The 22,598-nt window shown below is 39.0% G+C and overlaps 2 long non-coding RNA genes across 2 annotated transcripts in view; both read right to left on the bottom strand.

Moving 5' to 3' along the window:
* The window catches only part of LOC131383253 (uncharacterized), a 96,415-nt gene extending 96,195 nt beyond the window's left edge, over positions 1-220 (bottom strand). Inside the window, exon 1 of the long non-coding RNA XR_009213146.1 lies at positions 133-220. This is a non-coding gene — a long non-coding RNA (uncharacterized LOC131383253). The remainder of the gene's footprint in view (positions 1-132) is intronic.
* Positions 221-984: 764 nt separating this feature from the next.
* LOC131383255 (uncharacterized) overlaps positions 985-22,598 on the bottom strand; it is a 216,543-nt gene continuing 194,929 nt past the window's right edge. The window contains exon 3 of the long non-coding RNA XR_009213148.1: positions 985-1,091. This is a non-coding gene — a long non-coding RNA (uncharacterized LOC131383255). The remainder of the gene's footprint in view (positions 1,092-22,598) is intronic.

Raw genomic sequence — 22,598 nt, 5'->3', positions numbered from 1 at the left:
TACTGAAACCCTAAATTCTTCTCAAACCTACCACCTGACCATTAGCAGTGAGGAGCCTCCAGGAGAAAGGTTAGAGGAGACATAAAATTGGTATACAGGTATTGACATTTGTAACATCTGAAAGCAAAATACCTGTTTTTTAATCCAATTGCTTTTAAGAAAGCTCACTGACTGGCATGCCGTATCTATGCACACACAACTCCAATCAGCTTTTCTGGTTCCTGACTCTTGCAGAAGACAAAGATTAACACATATTGAAGGAAATCCACCACTGTAGAAGAGAAAGGTCAAACAAAGCACAACAAACCTAATAAAAGGAACTTGGAGGAAACAGAGATAATGCAGAGAAAAAAAAAATTAAATACAGTAACAATTAATACTTTCAGATAATGAAGATGTTGTAGCCTTGAAATAAAGATGTGATAAAAACAGAAAAAGTAAAAAATAAAATAAAATAAAACAGAAATTGAAGTTAAAACATCTGAATATTTATTTTTAAAAATATTTTCTATTTCAATAGCTTTTGGGGTACAAGTGGTTTGGGATTACATGGATTACATGGATGAATTGAGTAGTGGTGAAGTCTGAGGTTTTAGTCCACCCAACAACCAAATGGTGTACATTGTAACAAATATGTAGTTTTTTTATCCTTCACTTTCCTCTCACTCTTCTCCTTCTGAGTCTCCAAAGTCCATTATATCACTCTGTATGCCTTGGTGTAAAACAGCTGAAATTTTAAAGAAAATTCCTAGAATATTTAAAAGATAAGATCAAGAAGATGACCCAGAAAAAATCAGCCTTAAAAGGCAAAGAGAAGGAATACTGAAATAAAACAGATACGGATATGGGACCATCAGTATACAACTAGTAGGAATTGAGTGAAAAATTCATGCCTGTTATCCCAGCACTTTGGGAGGTCGAGGCGCTGGCCAACATGGTGAAACCCCGTCTCTACTAAAAATACAAAACTTACCTGGACATGGTGGCACGAGTCTGTAGTCCCAGCTACTCGGGAGGCTGAGGCAAGAGAATCGCTTAAACCTGGGAAGCGGAGGTTGCCGTGAGCTGAGATCGTGCCACTTCACTCCAGGCTGGGTGACAAAGTGAAACTCCGTTAAAAAAAAAAGAAAGAAGTAAATTATCAAAGAAATAATAGAAGAAAAACATCCATAATTGAAGGATATAAAACCATAGATTAAAGAGTTTAAGTATGATCAGCACAATGAATGTGGAAAAAACAAACCAAAATCCATCCAGAAAAAAAATCTAGTGCATGTAGTACTCCATTATTTCCTAGACAATGAAAGTGTCTGTTACTACAGTATATACTGGTCAAAAAATACTGTTCTCAGTGAAATTATAATTATTCTCAGCAACTTCTTTTACCTGAAATAATTTTCTTCACTAATTATGATTTCTTAATTTATCCTAATGCTTCAACACTTCTAGTTCTTATTCCATAAATAGAAATTGACTATTTCCAGAGAGTACTGGCCTCCCTGTCCAATGTGCTGAATCCTGCTCAGAACAAACATTAATATCTAGTCTGCTTATTTGGGTCTGGCACCCATAACTCATTCCAACATAAATTAGTTGCCAAATTTTAAAACATCCTAATTCCATGGATTCATATTCAAGCTTGAGAAATTCTTACAGCTCCCAACTTCATCAGATTTTGACTTCTGAAATCATTCACTTTCTTAACAATCTCATTTCTTGAGAAGGTTCTGAATTTTTTTCAAATTGGCTGTATATTCGGATTACTGAAAAATAGGTGCAAAGGAATTGACTCTGTATATTTTCTTATTATTTAAAAAATTTTGGCTTTCAATAATATCTACAACAGCAGAGACATTGTCTTTTGTAGAAAACCTCTTCCCACATCATATTTTTAAAGTTATGCTACTCAACAATGCATTTGTAACATGAAAACCTTTAGCTCACAACTTCTGTATTTCAAACTTAGCTGCTTTCATTTACTTTATATTGGTATCAGGTAAGCATTAAAAACCCTATGTCTTAGTTGGTTTTCTGCTGCTATAACAGAATACCACAGTCTAGGTAATTTATAGTGAACAGAAATTTATTGTCTCATGTTTCTAGAGGCTGGAATGTCCAAGATCAAGGGGCCAGCATATGGCAAGGGCTTACTTACAGTATCATTCCATGGCATGTGGGCAAAGAGAGAAAGACACACATACACATAAGAGGGCCAAACATGTCCCTTCAAAAGGAAACTACTCCCTTGATAACAAGCTTACTATTGTAATAGCATCGTTAATTCTTTCATGAAGGCATATTCTTCATGGTCTAATAATCTCTGACTAGGTCCTACTTCTCAACACTATTGCAGTGGGGATTAGGTTTCCAACACATGCATTATGCTATGTTGGATGGGGATGTCCATTTAAACCATAGCACCCTACCACTAAAGAAGATGGAAGAGAAGACATTCTTCATCGCAGTCATTTGAGGCTATTCTAGAATATTTATCACAATGATGTAGTAGAATTTATTTCCCTCAAGTCTTCTTTATCTAAACTATCTGACTCCAAGTTTTAATACTTTTATATGTGCTAAAAATTTATCTGTCACATCATAAGGTAATTATTGGCCATGAAATCCAGCATAGAAGCCTGTGTCTGAGGCTTTTTGGTTGACATTTAAGATATTAAAAAATATTCTATGATTTATATCTCTTACCTTCTGATTTTGAGTTTCTAGAAGTGAAAGAACTTAGACTCTTTTCTTTGATCTAATTAATTGAGAAAGTTTATAAAAATTCTTAAATATGTAAATATTTATTCCCCTTCTAGAGAAAACTACTAGCATTAAAAGTATCTGTAAGTTTTGAAAACTAGGAAACATAGAGCCTACCACATACTACCACATAGTAGGATGTCAATTTCTTATCATGTAGTGAATGACTGGAGGAAAAAAGCACATTAAGTAAGTGCATAACTTAAATTATTCAAAGGTAATTCCTGCTTGTCGGTAGGTCCATGATGGCATTTAAAGATGACAGATTCTCCGCCTAATATTTACTGTGAAGGGAAAAAAAGGAGTAAAAGTGATTTATATAGAAGATTATTAACAAATGCAACCCAAGAGACCACAGCTTTACCAGTTGGTAGGTATAAATGATATTTCCTTTACGTAAATACCCAGCTCTTCACAATTCTGAGTAGACTCCAGAACTTTCTAATTAATGACTTTAACACCATCCCTTAATAAGCCACCTAAGGTTTCAGGTTGTTTCCATTTTTTTTTCACCAGGGTCTCCCATTCAGCAGCCTTGACACTGCCTCTGCTTTAATTGTCTTCCTCTATCAATCACAATTTCCACAGATATTTTCTATTGGTGGCAGCTATCATTTGGATATGTGACCCTCCAAGCTCATGTTGAAATTTGATCTCAGTGTTGGAATTAGGGCCTAACAGGAGGTATTTGGGTCATGGGGACAGATTTTATAAACTGCTGAGTGACATCCTCCCTCCTGTTAATGTGTGAGTTCTTACTTTATTAGTTTCCATGACATCCGGTTGTTAAAAGGAGCATGCACCTCTGTTCTCTCTCTCTCTTGCTTCCTCTATTCCTATGTGATCTCTGCGCATATCAACTCCCCTTCCCCATCTTCCATGATGCACATATCAGCTCCCCTTCCCCTTCCTCCATGAGTGGAAACAGTCTGAGACCCTCACCAGATGTCTAATCCTGAGCTTTTCCAGACATCAGAAACATATGCCAAATAAACCTTCTTTCTTTATAAATTGCTCAATCTCAGGTATTCCTTCATAGCAACATAAAATGGACTAAGACAGTGGCTACACTATACTAAGCTCCCAGTCTACCAATGCTGTCCTATCGTCTGTGTCAGAGTAGTCTGATTGTGGGTGGGGAAATGTTAAGAAGAAGAAACACTATTCCCCCCAAAATATGTTGCATTTTTGTTTTCATGCCTTCAAAAGAAGACAAATTTATCTATGTCTGATATGGTTTGGCTGTGTCCCCACACAAATCTCACCTTGAATTGCCACGTGTGGTGAGAGGGACCAGATAGGAGGTAATTGAATCATGGAAGCAGGTCTTTCCCATGACATTCTTGTTATAGTAAATAAGTCTCATGAGACCTGATGGTTATTATAAGGGGAAGTTTTCCTGCACAACCTGTCTTCTCTTATCTGCTGCCATGTGAGATGGCACTTTCCACCATGATTGTGAAGCTTCCCCAGCCACATGGAATTGTAACTCAAATAAACCTCTTTCTTTTGTAAATTGCCCAGTCTTCGGTATGTCTTTATCAGCGGCATGAAAACAGAATAATACAGTAAATTGGTACCCAAAGAGTGGGGCATTGCTGAAAGGATACCCATAAATATGGAAGCAACTTTGGAACTGGGTAACAGGCAGAGGTTGGAACAGTTTGGAGGGCTCAGAAGAAGACAGGAAAATGTGGGAAAGTTTCAAACTTCCTAGAGACTTATTGAATGGCTTTGACCAAAAGCCTGATAGCGATACGGACAATAAGGTCTAGGCTGAAGTAGTCTCAGATGGAGATGAGAAACTTGCTGGGAACTGGAGCAAAGGCGATTCTTGTCATGTTTTAGCAAAGAGACTGGCAGCATTTTGCCCCTGCCCTAGATATTTGTGAAACTTTTAACTTGAGAGAGATGATTTAGGGTATCTGGCAGAAAAAATTTCTAAGCAGCTAAGCATTCAAGAGGTGACTTGGGTGCTGCTAAAGGCACTCAGTTTTATAAGGAAAGCAGAGCATGAAAATTTGCAGCCTAACAATGTGATAGAAAAGAAAAATCCATTTTCTGAAGAGAAATTCAAGCTGGCTGCAGAAATTTGCATAAGTAATGAGGAGCCAAATGTTAATCCCCAATACAATGGGGAAAATGGATCCAGGCCATGTCAGAAGTCTTCATGGTAACCCCTCCCATCACAGGCCCAGAGGCCTAGGAGAAAATGGTTTCATGTGTTGGGCCCAGGGTCCCCGTGCTGTGTGCAGTCTAGGGACTTGGTGCCCTGCATCCCAGCCACTCCAGACATGACTAAAAGGAGCCAAGGTACAGCTCAGGCTGTTGCTTCAGAGGGTGGAAGTCCCAAGCCTTGGCAGCTTCCACGTGGTGTTGAGCCTGTGGGTGCACAGAAGTCAAGAACTGAGGTTTGAGAATCTCCATCTAGATTTCAGAAGATGTATGGAAACAGCTGGATGCACAGGAAAAAGTTTACTGCAGGGGTGGGGCCTTCATGGAGAACCTCTGCTAGGGCAGTGCAGAAATGAAATGTGGGGTCAGAGCCCCCACAAAAAGTCCCTACTGGGGCACCACCATAGTGGAGCTGTGAGAAGAGGGCCATTGTCCTCCAGACCCTGGAATGGTAGATCCACCAATAGCTTGCACCATACCCCTGGAAAAGCCACAGACACTCACTCAATGCCAACCCATGAAAGCAACCAGGAGGAGGGCTATGCCCTGCAGAGCCACAGGGGCAGAGCTGCTCGAGACCATAGGAACCCAACTCTTGCATTAATATGACTTGAACATGCAATATGGAGTCAAAGGAGATCATTTTGAAGCTTTAAGATTTGACTGCCCTGCTGGATTTTGAACTTTCATGGGGCCTGTAGCCCCTTTGTTTTGACCAATCTCTCCCATTTTGAATTGTTGTATTTATCCAATGCCTCTACCCCCACTGTATCTATGAAGTAGCTAACTTGCTTTTAACTTTACAGGCTTATAGGCAGACGGGACTTGCCTTGTCTCGGATGTGACTTTGGATTGTGTACTTTTGAGTTAATGCTAAAATGAGTTAAGACTTCGGGGGACTGTTGGGAAGGCATGATTGGATTTGAAAGGTGAGAACATGACATTTGAGAGGGGCCAGGGCAGAATGATATGGTTTGGCTGTGTCCCTGCCCAAATCTCATCTTGAATTCTCATATGTGGTGGGAGGGGCCAGGTGGGAGGTAGTTGAATCATGGGGACAGGTCTTTCCCATTCTGTTCTCACAATAGTGAGTAAATCTCATGAGATCTGATAGTTATTATAAGGGAGAGTTTTTCTGCACAAGCTCTCTTCTCTTGTCTGCCACCATGTGAGATATGCCTTTCACCTTCCACCATGATTGTGAGGCCTCCTTAGCCACGTGGAACTGTAAGTCCAGTAAACGTCTTTCTTTTGTAAATTGCCCAGTCTCAGGTATGTCTTTATCAGCAGCATAAAAACGAACTAATACAAAGCCTTATGCAGTTTAGCATGAAACTCTCTTATTATGGGTTCAAAAATACTTGATCAGAACTGAAGATAGGGCAAAGCAAATTTTTATGTTTCCCCTTTTTATTACTTTTATATTCACCTTTCTTCTTCTCAGACCCTCCTTTACATGAACACTTTCTTTGTCAGCAACATCTACAAAAGTTCTTATGCACATTATATTCAAGCAAATTCTCAGGAGTTCACAACTCAATCATAGTCTTCAATTTGGACCCAGCTAAGACATTTTAATATCAAAAAAGGAGACAAAATATAGAATCAATGTGTGGTTTTGTGGGTTGAATTGTGTCCCCACCCCCAAATTCATATGTTGAAGTCCTAACTCTCAGTTAAATAAGGTAATTAGGGTGGCCTCTAATCCGATATAACTGATGTCCTTAAAAGAAGAGGAAATTAGGACACAGATATGTACATGTACAGAGGAAAAACCTGTAAAGACACTAGGAAAAGACAGCCATCTGCAAGCCAAGCAGAGAGGCCTCAGAAGAAACAAACTCTGCCAACCTCTTGATCTCAGATTTTTAGCCTCCAGAACAGTAAGAAAATAAATTCTGTTAGTTGCAATACTTTGTTTAGCAGCCCTAGCAAGTGAATACTTGTGGCATAAAATTTAAAGCAGAAGAAGAAAGGAGGGAGGGAAATAAGGAAAAAAGGAAAGTAGGGCAGTATAAAGTTTTATCTCTTAAGAACTTTTTTCAGTAATCTCAGTTTTAAGGATTTTAATTAGACAAAAACTCACAGAGCTGGAAAAGATATGAACCATTTCCCTTTTTTTCAACTCATTTTTCAATTAAAGAATTGAAGGCTCAGAGACATGAAGCTCTAAGTTCAATCAGTGAAAAGAAAGCCGGATACCCAATTCCAGAAATAGAGCGTTGTTAAAAATTCAGGAGGAAAGTCCATGTCACTTACAGGGGCATTCAAAATAAACAAATAAATAAAATAAAGAAAGAAAAAGAAAAGAAAGAAAGGTTTTTTTAAAAAAAAATGAAGAATTTTTAAAAACATCTTGGTATCAGGGTGTCAGAAAAATGGCCTCCCAGAGAGGATGGCTGATAGTCCCACTTCTTTGAATGATACAATTTTGTCAACCAACTAAACTCCTCTGACTCTTCCTCCTACTTGTTCTTTCCTTCCACTGATTTTCCCTACATTCCAAATTTAGAAAGAGATACATTTTTAGAAAGAGATACAAATTTAGAAAGAGAAACATTTAGAAAGAGAGTTACATGGGATGGCTTTGGGTAGCTGAACCCAAGGAAACCTAGTTACCCATTTTTGTGAGTGCCAATCCCAAATGACATAAATTAAACTAAGAGCAAACTGTAGGAGTTGTCTCAGAAGCTTTAGGAAATGCGGAAGTGACAGCAGGTAAAGACTCTCCTCTAATCTCTGTTCCAAAGGTCATAATGGGAAAGAAAATCAACATTTTTTAACGACAACAAACCTTTTTATATACTGTCTTCCAAAGCTTAATATATACGTCTGGTGAAACAAGGTCATTTGTGTCTGCTCTGCCCATTGTCTCAATTATAGCTGTTTTAGGAGTTGCTTCACAGAAGAAGTAAACAGGTTTTGGTTCAGAAAACAAAAAGCTCCTTTGTTTTCCAGGGAATGGGATGCTGAGTAATCCACTACATTTGTGGAACCTTCCCCAAGGGAGAAAATGGCAGGTTTTCCACCAAGAAATAATTGCTTTTAGAATGATAAGAAAGGAAGTTAGTTACTCTTGCATAAGTGCATCTGTCCTGACTGGCTGTAATTTTTGTTTTTAGTTTGCTCTTTTAGGTCAGATGGTATAAATCATCATATTCAGACAGTTTAATATTGTTCAGCTACAGTTTGATTTTCTGGCATACTAAATCTAAGTGTTAAAATAAATTGGAGCCGTTTTACATTGAAACAAAGTCATAAAACTCTACATATTTGAAAATGAGGTGGTTGCTTAACAGCTTGAAAAGACTTAGTATTGACCTTGTCTATTGTTTCCTATAGAATACTGTTTACATTAATATCAAATTCCAAAAAGCAAAACTAAATAAGTCTAATATGAACTACATATTAATTCATACACACACACACACATACACACACACACACACACACACACATACATTATTGTGCCTATGTCAGGAAAAGATTAATATACAGCCAGTTCTCATTATTTGCTTTTGCAATCTTTTCTCTTTTGGTTTGTATTGAGTCTATTTAATCAAAGTCTACTTCTGATCCCATTTCTCCCTGCATTGTTTCTCTGAATCAGGCACTTTGTTTTCCTTTCAAATCCAGTCTTAACTTTTTCTTCTTCCTTTTTCCTCTCTGCTTTCAGACTTCATCTTACTTTTGTTCCCAGCCAATCTTTCAAAAATGTATTGAGCATCAAGTCTGCACACTAACATACACATGATTACATACAGATGTGTATATGTGCATACACAAAGACACAGAGAATCTTCAACTTGTGAGAACTCAGCTTCTAAATTTCAAAACTTCTACCAAGCCCTTTGCATAACATAAAAGACTCTTCATGATCTGGCATCTGCCTACTTATCCACTCTCTTCTCCACCCCTTTCCCACTTCATACTTCACACTACAGAAACACTGAGCTGCTTGCCTTTGAACATGATCCTCACCTTAGCTAGAACAAACCTAAATCCTCTTCTCATGGGTCATAGCCTTATCATCCTTCAAGTCTGAGTTGAATAGCCACCATCTCTGAGAAGCCTTCCATAAGCACTCCCAAGGGGCTCATAAACTCTTTCACCCAGGCTATAACCTCGATGAAGGCAGTAACAATGTACAGACAGAACAGGATTATTGTTTTATCTTCGTCCCCTCAATTCCTAAAATAATTCCTAACATGTAATAGATAGTTAGTGAATACAAGATTAGTGAACCGTCCAGGGAATATACCTCTTGTGCAAAAGTAATTGTCCTGTTTATTGGACATTTAATTCTTAATTGGACATTTAGAATGCCAAGAAAGTATATTTTCTCGGGAGATCCTTTTTGTAACCAGGAATTACTACCCCAGCATAGTAGTAATGGAGCTCCTTCTCGCCAATGCCTCTTTCCGGAAAACTGTTGCTCTTCAGAGTAAAATAAAGATGTATAAGGAGCTGGGATAAATTTATTGACAGAAATCATGGTATACAGGATGGATAGGCATGGTTCAAATATAAATGCTCTACTTAAGCCGTGCTGTAGGTTAAACTGAAGCTTTATGAGCACATCTGGAGATATAGACATTCAATAAGCCTGTATCGATTATAAGACCCCAGAAACTGACATCAAATTGAATTTTCAGAATTCAACCAAGCTGGGTGCCTTGGAAATGTTAATTAATTGATGTCTATATTAGCAGCTTAAAACAACACAAATGTAACAGCACAAGCAACTAGTTTCTTTACTCCATGTTTCACAAGGTTTAAATCAAGATGTTGGCTAGGTGAGCTATTATCAGGAGAATAGAGAAATAAGTAGTCCCATTCAAAGCTCATTTAGGTTGCTGGTAGAAGTCAGCTCCTTTCAGATTGGGACTGAAGTCCTTGTTCCCTTGCCAACTGTCAGCCAGAGATTACTGTTAGAAATCTCTCTGAGCCTTGTATGTGGTCTCTGAATCTCAGACCAGCAAAGCATGTTAAATCTTTCTCACACTTGGGATCTCTGATGATTTGTACTTCTGCCATTTCTTTTCTTCCCCTTGTGCTGCACTTTTCTTTTCCTTCTAGCCAGACAAGATTCTCCATTTTAAGGACTCATCTGATTAGATTGAGGCTAGCTAGATAATACAGGATAATATCCCTATTTTGTAGTCTGTAGCATTAATAACATCTGCAAAGTCCTGTTTGCCATGTAATGTAACATATTCACATGTTCTGGAAATTAGGATGTGAACATATTTGGGCAATTATTCTCCCTATCCCAGTGCCAATTCAAAATTACAGTTTTAACATGTTTCTTGTTCATTCATTTATAGGAGCAAAGAAAAACTAATGTTACATTAATTAAAAAGGTATACATTTTGGATTTATCTATTAATTTACGTCTCTGGCCAAAACAGAGGGCAATGTTAAAGAAAGTATTTCTTACATTTTTGTTCTATTTGGGGCTTTTTTTTGCAATTATAATTAGTCCATTCCTGGACCCAGATCTGAACATAGTGCATTGGTAATTAAGATTTCTTCTCTGTGTGTGTTTGCCTATACTCAACTATATATACAGAAGTATGAGAGTTATTTAGAAAACAGTCTTTCATAGTTTACCATCTGTAGCTTGTTAAAGCATTAAAACTATAGTACAACATAGAATACCTAAATCTTATGTATCTTGTCTAAAGCATCACTGATCCCCCAGACAGGCAGCTGTCACTTCTTTCAGGGATTCTCTTTATAAAAGCATTTGCTGGGGAAATTTACTGCCAGCCTGCTGAATTTATGAAAAGAAATGTTTTGCCCAGATGTTTATCAACATTCCAGTACCTACCAGTGTTCCTTGAGCCTAACACTGTGCTTAGTCCATAGTCAGTGCATAATTGGTGCTCATGTATTTACGAAATAAAATAGGGAAGAAAGGAATAACATGAATGAGGTCACAGAAAGCAGACAAACAGTAAATGTAAATTACATATTCTTGACTGTCACTACAAAGATGTAAAATAATGCAAGATATCAACTCGTAAAATATAACATCATAAATGAAAAATAATCTGTATTTATGCATTAACATTAATTTCTCTTTCAAAGAGAAGCACATGTCTTAGGGGGAGGTCTTTAAGATAAGTTTTAAATGTCTTTATGAAAATTCAATTTTGCTTTCCAAATCTTTAGTTTATATATTAGAAATCATCATATCTATTTTATACATTATTTATTTATTCAACAAATATTTATATCAGGCCCTTGCATTCTAGAGGAAGGAAACAGACAATAAGCATAACAAATATATAGTATATAAATTATGTATCATGTTATAAGGCACTAAGTAAATTACATAGTATTTTAGAAGGCAATAAGTGCTATGGAAGGAAAAAGAAAAAGCAAAGCATTTTAAGGGGTATCAAGAGTGCAAGGGTGAAAAGGTGGGCTTAGAATCATTAAGGTGAGCCTCATTGTGAAGGTGACATTCAAAGTGGTAAATGTTAGCTATGCAGTTATTGGGGAGAAAGTATTTTAGACTATGGTAGAGTTCCAAAGATAGGAACATGCTGATAGGCTAGAAGAAAATTATGAGGGCCAGTATAACTATGGCAGTATGACCAGTGACAAACATAGTAGACGATAAGGTTGAAGAAATAATGGAGAGTCTGCTCATATAGTGCTTTGTAGTACTTTTAATATCTTTGGCTTTGTCTGAGTGAAATGGGGATCCATGAGAGGATCTTGAGCAAAAAGTTACTTTTTTTACTTGCCTTACTCTTTCAAATTATATAAATCATGACTGTAGAGGGACAAAGATGGAAGCAAGAAATGCAGTTGGGAAGGCATTGTAATTATCCAGGTAATTATCCAGAGATGATGATCGCTGAGACCATTGAGATAGAAAAGGAAGTGGTAAGAAGTGGTTATATTACACGTTTTGAGGCTTGTCCCAATAGAATTTCCTGAGAAATGGCTATAGAGTATGAGAGAAGGAGAGGGTTCAAGGATGGTGCTAAGGTTCTAGTCTAAGCAGCTTGAAAGTTGCTATCAACCAAAATAAGGAAGGCTGTCAACAGAACAGATATGAAGGGAAGAAACAAAAGTTCATTTTTAGACATGTTGGATGTCAGATGTTGATAATGTTTGGATGTGTCCCCACCCAAATCTCATCTTGAATTGTAGCTCCCATAATTTCCACATGTTGTGGGAGTGATCCAGTGAAAGACAATTGAATCATGGGGGTGGTTTCCCCCATAACGTTCTCATGACAGTGAGTAAGTCTCATGAGATCTGATGGTTTTATAAGGGGAAACCCCTTTTGCTTGGTCCTCATTCTCTCTTATCTACTGCCATGTAAGACATGTCTTTCAACTTCTGCCATGATTGTGAGGGCTCCCAAGCCAAAATGGAACTGTAAGTCCATTAAACCTCTTTTTCTGTGTAAATTACCGAGTCTCAGGTATGTCTTTATCAGCAGTGTGAAAGCACTCTTCAGCAGCGTTAAAACACACTAATACAGTATATTGGTACTGGTAGAGTGGGGCACTGCTGTAAAGACACCTGAAAATGTGGAAGCAACTTTGGAACTGGGTAACAAGCAGAGGTTGGAACAGTTTGGAGGGCTCAGAAGAAGATAGGAAAATATGGAAAAGTTTGAAACTTCCTAGAGACTTGGAGGGCTCAGAACATAGGAAGATGTGGGAAAGTTTGGAACTTCCTAGAGACCTGCTGAATGGCTTTGACCAAAATACTCACAGTAATATGGACAATAAGATCCAGGCCGAGGAGGTCTCAGATCAAGATGAGGAACCTGTTGGAAACTGGAGTAAAGGCAACTCTTGCTATGTCTTAGCAAAGAGACAGACAGCATTTTGCCCCTGCCCTAGAGATTTGTGGAACTTTGAACTTGAGGCAGATGATTTAGGGTATCTGGCAGAAGAAATTTCTAAGCAGCAAAGCATTCAAGAGGTGACTTGGGTGCTGTTAAAAGCATTCAATTTTAAAAGGGAAATAGAGCATAAAAGTTTGAAAAATTTATAGCTTGACTGTGTGATAGAAAAGAAAAACCCATTTTCTGAGGAAAAATTCAAGCCAGCTGCAGAAATTTCATAAGTAACCAGAAGCCAAATATTAAACCCCAAGACAATGGGGAAAATGGCTCCTGGAGACATGCCAGAGCTCATGTCAGAGACCATTACAGCAGTTTCTTCCATCACAGGCCCAGGGCCTAGGAGGAAAAAATGGTTTCCTGGGGCAGGCCCAGGACACCCCTGCTGTGTGTGCCCTACGGACTTGGTGCCCTGCCTCCCAGCTGCTCCAGGGGCCAAGCTAAAGGCTAAAAGGGTATCAGGAGTGCAAAGGTGAAAAGGTGGGATTAGAATCCAGAGCCAGGTACCATGGCTAAAAAGGGCCATGGTATAGCTCAGGCCATGGCTTCAGAGGGTGCAAGCACAAGGCCTTGGCAGCTTCCACTTAGTTTGAGCCTGTGGGTACAGAGAAGACAAGAATTGAGGTTTGGGAACCTCCACCTAGATTTCAGAGGCTGTATGGAAACACCTGGATGTACAGGCAGAAGTTTGCTGCAGGTGTGTAGCCTTCATGGAGAACCTCTGCTAGGGCAGTGTGGAAGGGAAATGTGGGGTTGAAGCCCCCTCAAAGAATCCCCACTGGGGGACTGCCTAGTGGAGATGTGAGAAGAGTGCCATTTTCCTCCAAACCCTGGAATGGTAGATGCACTGACAGCTTGCACCATGTGGCTTTCCAAGACACTCAACACCAGCCTGTGAAAGCAGCCAGGAGGGAGGCTATACCCTGCAAAGCCACAGAGGAAGAGCTGTCCAAAACCATAGGAACTTGCATCAGTGTGACCTGAATGTGAGACACGGAGTCAAAGGAGATCATTTTGGAGCTTTAATATTTGAATGCCCTGCTGGATTTTGAACTTGCATGGGTGCTGTAGCCCTTTTGTTTTAACCAATTTCTCCCATTTGGAATAGCTGCATTTATCCAATGCCTGTACCGCCATTGTATCTAGGAAGTAACTAACTTGCTTTTGATTTTACAAGCTCATAGTATGAAGGGACTTGCCTTGTCTCAGATGAGACTTTGGAGTGTGGACTTTTGAGTTAATGCTGAAATGAGTTAAGACTTCGGTGGGCTATTGGGAAGGCATGATTGATATGGAAATGTGAGGTCATGAGATACGGGAGGGGCTGGGGCAAAATGATATGGTTTGGCTGTGTCCCCACCCAAATCTCATCTTGAATTGTAGCTCCCATAACTCCCACATGTTGTGAGAGGAACCCAGCGGGAGATAATTGAATCATGGGAATGGTTTCCCCCATACTGTTCTCATGGAAGAGAATAAGTCTCACAAGCGCTGATGGTTATAGGCCAGTGCGATGGCTCATGCCTGTAATCCCAGCAATTTGGGAGGCTGAGGCCAGTGGATCATGAGGTCAGGAGATCGACACTATCCTGGCTAACACGGTAAAACCCCGTCTCTACTAAAAATACAAAAAAATTTGCCAGGCCTGGTGGCAGGCGCCTGTACTCCCAGCTACTCGGGAGGCTGAGGCAGAAGAATGGCGTGAACCTGGAAGGCGGAGCTTGCATTGAGCCAAGATCACACCACTGCACTCTAGCCTGGGCGACAGAGTGAGACTCCATCTCAAAAAAAAAAAAAAAAGATGGTTTTATATCAAGTTTCTTCTTTTGCTTGATCATCATTCTCTCTTACCTGCCACCATGTAAGATGTGTCACCGTCTACCATGATTGTGAGTTCTCTCAAGCCATGTGGAACTGCGAGTTCAATAAACCTCTTTTTCTTTATAAACTACCCAGTCTTGGGTATGTCTTTTTCAGCAGCATGAAAACAGACTAATACAGATGTCCATTAGACATACAACTTGAGATGCCAGGTAGGCAAATGTGTATATAAATCTGGTATTTTACAGTGAAATTTGGCCTGGAGATAAAAATGTAGGGGTTTTCAGCATACAGATGGTATTTTTTAACAGGATTGAACAATACTACATAAAAAGTCAATTTAAATGGAGACAAGAAGAGGACCAAAGAGATACACTGAAGTGCTCCAGCATTAAGAGACAGGAAGAAGAGGAAAAACTGAGATGGAATCTTTGAAGAAGCAATCAGTAACATAGAAAAAAAATTCCGGCTGGGCGCGGTGGCTCACGCTTGTAATCCCAGCACTTTGGGAGGCCGAGGCGGGCGGATCACGAGGTCAGGAGATCGAGACCACAGTAAAACCCCTTCTCTACTAAAAATACAAAAAAAATTAGCCGGGCGTGGTGGCGGGCGCCTGTAGTCCCAGCTACTCGGAGAGGCTGAGGCAGGAGAATGGTGTGAACCCGGGAGGTGGAGCTTGCAGTGAGCCGAGATTGCGCCACTGCACTCCAGCCTGGGTGACAGAGCGAGACTCCATCTCAAAAAAAAAAAAAAAAAAAATCCAAGACTATGTTGGGAACTGGAAGCTAAGTGAAGAAAGTATATTAAGAAGGAGTGATCTGTAATCCCAGCACTTTGGGAGGCCAAACAAGGCGGATCATGAGGTCAGGAGATCGAGACCATCCTGGCTAACATGGTGAAACCTGTCTCAACTAAAAATACAAAAAATTAGCTGGGCATGGTGGTGAGCACCTGTAGTCCCAGCTACTCAGGAGGCTGAGGCAGGAGAATGGCGTGAACCCAGGAGGCAGAGGTTGCAGTGAGCGGAGATCACGCCACTGCACTCCAGGCTGGGTGACAGTGCGAGACTTCGTCTCAAAAAAAAAAAAAAAAAAAAAAGAAGGAGTGATCACTGTGATAGGTTACATAAGATAAGAACTGGAAGTCGACCTCTGCATTTAACAGTCAGAGATCATTGGTGATGTTGGCAAGAGCAATTTTAGAGGATTAGGGCAGTATAAGCTTGACTGGAATGAGTTTAAGAGAGAACAAAGAGGTGGAAATTTAAAGACATTGGAGACACTGAAAATCAAGGAATCTTTCAAAAAGTTTGCTGCAAAGGGGAGAAAAAAAGTGGGAGAATATCTAATGAGGGGAATAGAAGAAAACAACTTAGCAAATAAGTGGCAGAGCTTCAGGATTCCCTAAAAGAAAATGGTAGAAAATGCTTGTCACTATATTATATTGACTTTATTTGGATACATTATTAAAAAAAAAAAGCTTCGGCCGGGCACGGTGGCTCACGCTTGTAATCCCAGCACTTTGGGAGGCCGAGGCGGGCGGATCACGAGGTCCAGAGATCGAGACCATCCTGGCTAACACAGTGAAACCCCGTCTCTACTAAAACTACAAAAAAAAATTAGCCGGGCGAGGTAGCGGGTGCCTGTAGTCCCAGCTCCTCGGAAGGCTGAGGCAGGAGAATGGCGGGAACCCGGGAGGCGGAGCTTGCAGTGAGCCGAGATCGCGCCACTGCACTCCAGCCTGGGCGACAGAGCGAGACTCCGTCTCAAAAAAAAAAAAAATAAATAAATAAATAAATAATAAAAAATTAAAAAAAAAGCTTCAAAGTTCACTTACTACAATCAGGCTTTAAATCAGTCCATACATGCAGTCAGAATCATACAATTTCACAGCAGTAAGCAATCTTCAAAATCTATATTCCAAACTCCTTATTTCATAAACAATAACTCTGACAACAGAAAGGCTAGTTTCTTGCTCTAGTGTACAGTTCGTTACAACCCAAAAACTACAATCTAAATATCTTGGTTTCTAGTAAAGTATTTATTGTTCATGGTGGTGGTAGTCTATTTAAATAAAAATGCAATAATTTTTGTGAATGCATTCTTTCCAAGGGTTGTACAATGTACATATATTCTCATATTCTAGATCCCTCCCCTTTTAAAACTATAAATTTTACCTGATACAGCTATAAAGAATTGTGGTCTCTTAATTTATTGCTCCCACTTCTCCATCCTCTGCAGCCATTCTATTATTCAACTCTGTGCTACTCTAAATTATTTCTGAAACAAGGTACTATATAAACCCTAAAATTAAATAAAGCCATTTGGCACTATTAAACTCTCCCTCTCTTTCCTCCATTTTTCCCTTTTTTATGTTCCACCAATGTTTGTCAAGGTTTTATTAGTGTGCTGGTTTTTATATTTTTGTTAATGGGGAGACAATTATAGGTTCACCAGTGTCATTTCACTAGAGTACAGCAAAAGTTAAGCACAGCGAGAGAAGATAGTAAGAACAAGACACAAGAAGAAATGAGCACCGGGTGCTGTTGGAGCTTGATTAATCCCCCGTTTTCTTAGTTTATTGCTTACATCTGAAATACAGACGTTCTATCCTTATCTCATTCTCCGAGACTACAAATTCCTTCTCTTCTTTCTCTTTGATTAGCATCATGTACTTCTCCATGTCGTCTACCAACCTGTGTGTATTCTAATATAAATTTTTAATTATGACTCTTTTTTTTATAAATCTTTTTTTATTTCAATAGTTTTTTGGGGGAACAGGTGGTATTTGATTACACAAATAAGTTCTTTAGTGGTGATTTGTAAGATTTTGGTGTACCCATCAACCAAGCAGTATATGTTGTACTCAACATGTAGTTTTTTATCCCTCACCCTCTCCCGCCCTTTCCCCTGAGTCCCCAAAGTCCATTGTATCATTCTAATGCCTTTGCATATGATATTTGGTTTTTCATTCATGAGTTACTTCACTTACAATAACGGTCTCCAATTCCATCCAGGTTGCTGTGCATGCCATTATTTCATTCCTTTTTATGGCTGAGTGGTAGTCCATGGTATATATATATATATATATACCACATTTTCTTTATCCACTTGTTGATTTATGGACATTTGGGCTGGTTTCATATTTCTGCAATTGTGAATTGTGCTGCCATAAACATGCGTGTGCACGTACCTTTTTCATACCATGACTTCTTTTCCTCTGGGTAGATACGCAGGAGTGGGATTGCTATATCAAATGATAGATCTACTCTTAGTTCTTTAAGGAATCACCACACTGATTTCCATAGTGGTTGTACTACTTCACATTCCTACCAACAGTGAAAAAGTATTCCCTTTTTACCACATCCACAACAACATCTATTATTTTTTTATTTTTTTTATTATGGCCATTCTTTTAGGAGTAAGGTGTTATTGCATTGTGGTTTTGATTTTGCATTTCCCTGATAACTAGTAATGTTGACCATTTGTATATCTTGTTTAAGAATTGTCTACTCACATCCTTAACCTCCTTTTTGTTTTATTTTATTTTAAGTTCCAGGGTACATGTGCAGGATGTGCAGGTTTGTTACATAGGCAAATATGCGCCATAGTGGTTTGCTGCACCTATCAATCCATCACCTAAGTATTAATCCCAGCATGCATTAGCTATTTTTGCTGATGCTCTCCCTCCACCTGGAGGTTTTTTCCAGTGCTTTCTTGCAGTGGTTTCATAATTTGAGGTCTTAGATTTAGGTCTTTAATCCTTTTTTATTTCATTTTTTATATGTTGAGAGATAGGGCTCTAGTTTCACTCCTCTGCACATGAATATCCAGTTTTCCCAGCACAATTTATTGAGAAGACTGTCTTTTCCACAGAGTAAGTTCTTCATGCCTCTGTCAAAAATTTATTTACTGTAGCTGTATGTATTTGTTTCTGGGTTCTCTGTTCTGTTCCATTGGTCTTTGTGTCTGTTTAGGACAGTACTACACTGTTTCGGTTACTAAAGCTCTGTAGTGTAAATTGAAGTCAGGTAATGTGATTCCTCCAGTTCTTTTTTTCTTTTTGCTTGGGATAGTTTTGGCTATTCTGCATCTTTTTGGTTCCATATAAATGTTAATATTTCTTTTCTTCTGTTATTAATTTCATTGGTATTTTGAGAGGGACTGCATTGAATCTGCAGATTGTTTGGGGTAGTATAAACATTTTAACAATATTGATTCTTCCAATCTATAAATAGGGAATATGTTCCTTCTTTTTTTTTTTCTAGTGTCCTCTTCAATTTCATTCACCAGTGTTTTATAATGTTCATTATAAAGATCTTTCACTTCTTTGGGTAAGTTAATTCCTAGGTATTTAATTTTATTTATGGCTACTGTAAGTGGGATTACTTTTTAAATTCTTTTTCACATTGTTCACTGTTTTCATATAGAAATGCTACTGATTTTGTATGTAGATTTTGTATCCTGCAACTCTACTGAATTTGTTTATCAGTTCTAACAGTTTTCTGTGGAGTCTTGGGGTTTTTTCAAATATAAGATCATACTGTCCCTGACCCCCAAGTAGCCTAACTGGGAGGCACCCCCCAGTAGGGGCAGATTGACACCTCACACAGCCGGGTACTCCTCTGAGACAAAACTTTCAGAGGAATGATCAGGCAGCAACATTTGCTGTTCACCAATATCCGCTGCTCTGCAGCCTCCACTGCTGATACCCAGGCAAACAGGGTCTGGAGTGGACCTCCAGCAAACTCCAACAGACCTGCAGCTGAGAGTCCTGACTGTTAGAAGGAAAACTAACAAACAGAAAGGACATCCACACCAAAAAACCCATCTGTACATCAACATCATCAAAGACCAAAGGTAGATAAAACCACGAAGATGGGGAAAAAACAGAGCAGAAAAACTGAAAATTCTAAAAATCAGAGTGCCTCTCCTCCTCCAAAGGAACGCAGCTCCTCACCAGCAATGGAGCAAAGCTGGAGGGAGAATGACTTTGACGAGTTGAGAGAAGGCTTCAGATGATCAAACTACTCCGAGCTAAAGGAGGAAGTTCGAACCCATGGCAAAGAAGTTAAAAACTTTAAAAAAGGTTAGGCGAATGGCTAACTAGAATAAACAATGCAGAGAAGTCCTTAAAGGACGTGATGGAGCTGAAAACCATGACACAAGAACTACGTGATGAATGCACAAGCCTCAGTAGCCGATTTGATCAACTGGAAGAAAGGGTATCAGTGATTAAAGATCAAATGAATGAAATGAAGCAAGAAGAGAAGTTTAGAGTAAAAAGAATAAAAAGAAATGAACAAAGCTTCCAATATGGGACTATGTGAAAAGACCAAATCTACATCTGATTGGTGTACCTGAAAGTAATGGGGAGAATGGAACCAACTTGGAAAACACTCTGCAGGATATTATCCAGGAGAACTTCCTCAATCTAGCAAGGAAGGCCAACATTCAAATTCAGGAAATACAGAGAACACTGTAAAGATACTCCTTGAGAAGAGTAACTCCACGACACATAATTGTCAGATTCACCAAAGTTGAAATGAAGGAAAAAATGTTAAGGGCAGCCAGAGAGAAAGGTGAGGTTACCCACAAAGGGAAGCCCATCAGACTAGCAGCTGATCTCTCTGCAGAAACTCTATAAGCCAGAAGAAAGTGGGGGCCAGTATTCAACATTCTTAAAGAAAAGAATTTTCAACCCAGAATTTCATATCCAGCCAAACTAAGCTTCATAAGTGAAGGGGAAACAAAATCCTTTACAGACAAGCAAAGGCTGAGAGATTTTGTCACCACCAGGCCTGCCCTACAAGAGCTCCTGAAGGAAACACTAAACATGGAAAGGAACAACTGGTACCAGCCACTGCAAAAACATGCCAAATTGTAAAGACCATCAAGGCTAGGAAGAAACTGCATCAACTAACAAGCAAAATAACAAGCTAACATCATAATGACAGGATAAAATACACACATAACAATATTAACCTTAAATGTAAATAGGCTAAATGCTCCAATTAAAAGACACAGACTCGCAAATTGGATAAAGAGTCAAGACCCATCAGTGTGCTGTATTCAGGAAACCCATCTCACGTGCAGAGACACACATAGGCTCAAAATAAGGGGATGGAGGAAGATCTACCAAGCAAATGGAAAACAAAAAAGGCAGGGATTGCAATTCTAGTCTCTGATAAAACAGACTTTAAACCAATAAGATCAAAAGAGACAAAGAAGGCCATTACATAATGGTAAAGGGATCAATTCAACAAGAAGAGGAACTATCCTAAATATATATGCACTCAATACAGGAGCACCTAGATTCATAAAGCAAGTCCTTAGAGAACTACAAAGAGACTTAGACTCCCACACAATAATAATGGGAGATTTTAACACCCCACTGTCAACATTAGACAGATCAATGAGACAGAAAGTTAACAAGGATATCCAGAAACTGAACTCAGCTCTGCACCAAGCAGACCTAATAGACATCTACAGAATGTTCCACTCTAAATCAACAGAATTTACATTTTTCTCAGCACCACACCACACCTGTTCCAAAACTGACCACATAGTTGGAAGTAAAGCACTCCTTAGCAAATGTAAAAGAAAAGAAATTATAACAAACTGTCTTTCAGACCACAGTGCAATCAAAATAGAACTCAGGATTAAGAAACTCACTCAAAACCACACAACTACATGGAAACTGAACAACCTGCTCCTGAATGACTACTGGGTACATAATGAAATGAAGGCAGAAATAAAGATGTTCTTTGAAACCAATGAGAACAAGACACAACATATCAGAATCTCTGGGACACATTTAAAGCAGTGTGTAGAGGGAAATTTATAGCACTAAATGCCCACAAGAGAAAGCAGGAAAGATCTAAAATGGACACCCTAACATCACAATTAAAAGAACTAGAGAAGCAAGAGCAAACACATTCAAAAGCTAGCAGAAGGCAAGAAATAACTAAGATCAGAGCAGAACTGAAGGAGATAGAGACACAAAAAGCCCTTCAAAAAATCAATGAATCCAGGAGCTGGTTTTTTGAAAAGATCAACAAAATTGATAGACTGCTAGCAAGACTAATAAAAAAGAAAAGAGAGAAGAATCAAATAGACACAATAAAAAATGATAAAGGGGATATCACCACCGATCCCACAGAAATACAAACTACCATCAGAGAATACTATAAACACCTCTACACAAATATACTAGAAAATCCAGAAGAAATGGATAAATTCCTGGACACATACACCCTTCCAAGACTAAACCAGGAATAACTTGAATCCCTGAATAGACCAATAACAGGCTCTGAAATTGAGGCAATAATTAATAGCTTACCAACTAAAAAAAGTCCAGGAGCAGATGGATTCACAGCTGAATTCTACCAGAGGTACAAAGAGGAGCTGATACTGTTCCTTCTGAAACTATTCCAATCAATAGAAAAAGAGGGAATCCTCCCTAACTCGTTTTATGAGGCCAGCATCATCCTGATACCAAAGCCTGGCAGAGATACAACAAATAAAGAGAATTTCAGACCAATATCCGTGATGAACATTGATGCAAAAATCCTCAATAAAATACTGGCAAACCAAATCCAGCAGCACATCAAAAAGCTTATCCACCATGATCAAGTGGGCTTCATCCCTGGGATGCAAGGCTGGTTCAACATATGCAAATCAATAAATGTAATCCAGCATATAAACAGAAGCAAAGACAAAATCCACATGATTATCTCAATAGATGCAGAAAAGGCCTTTGACAAAATTCAACAACCTTCATGCTAAAAACTCTCAATAAATTAGGTATTGATGGGACGTATCTCAAAATAATAAGAGCTATCTATGACAAACCCACAGCCAATATCATACTGAATGGGCAAAAACTGGAAGCATTCCCTTTGAAAACTGGCACAAGACAGGGATGCCCTCTCTCACCGCTCCTATTCAACACAGTGCTGGAAGTT

Source organism: Hylobates moloch, unplaced genomic scaffold, assembly GCF_009828535.3.
Source record: "Hylobates moloch isolate HMO894 unplaced genomic scaffold, HMol_V3 SCAFFOLD_4, whole genome shotgun sequence".
NCBI classification, from domain to species: Eukaryota; Metazoa; Chordata; class Mammalia; order Primates; family Hylobatidae; genus Hylobates; species Hylobates moloch.
This window is presented reverse-complemented; position numbering and strand designations above follow the sequence as displayed.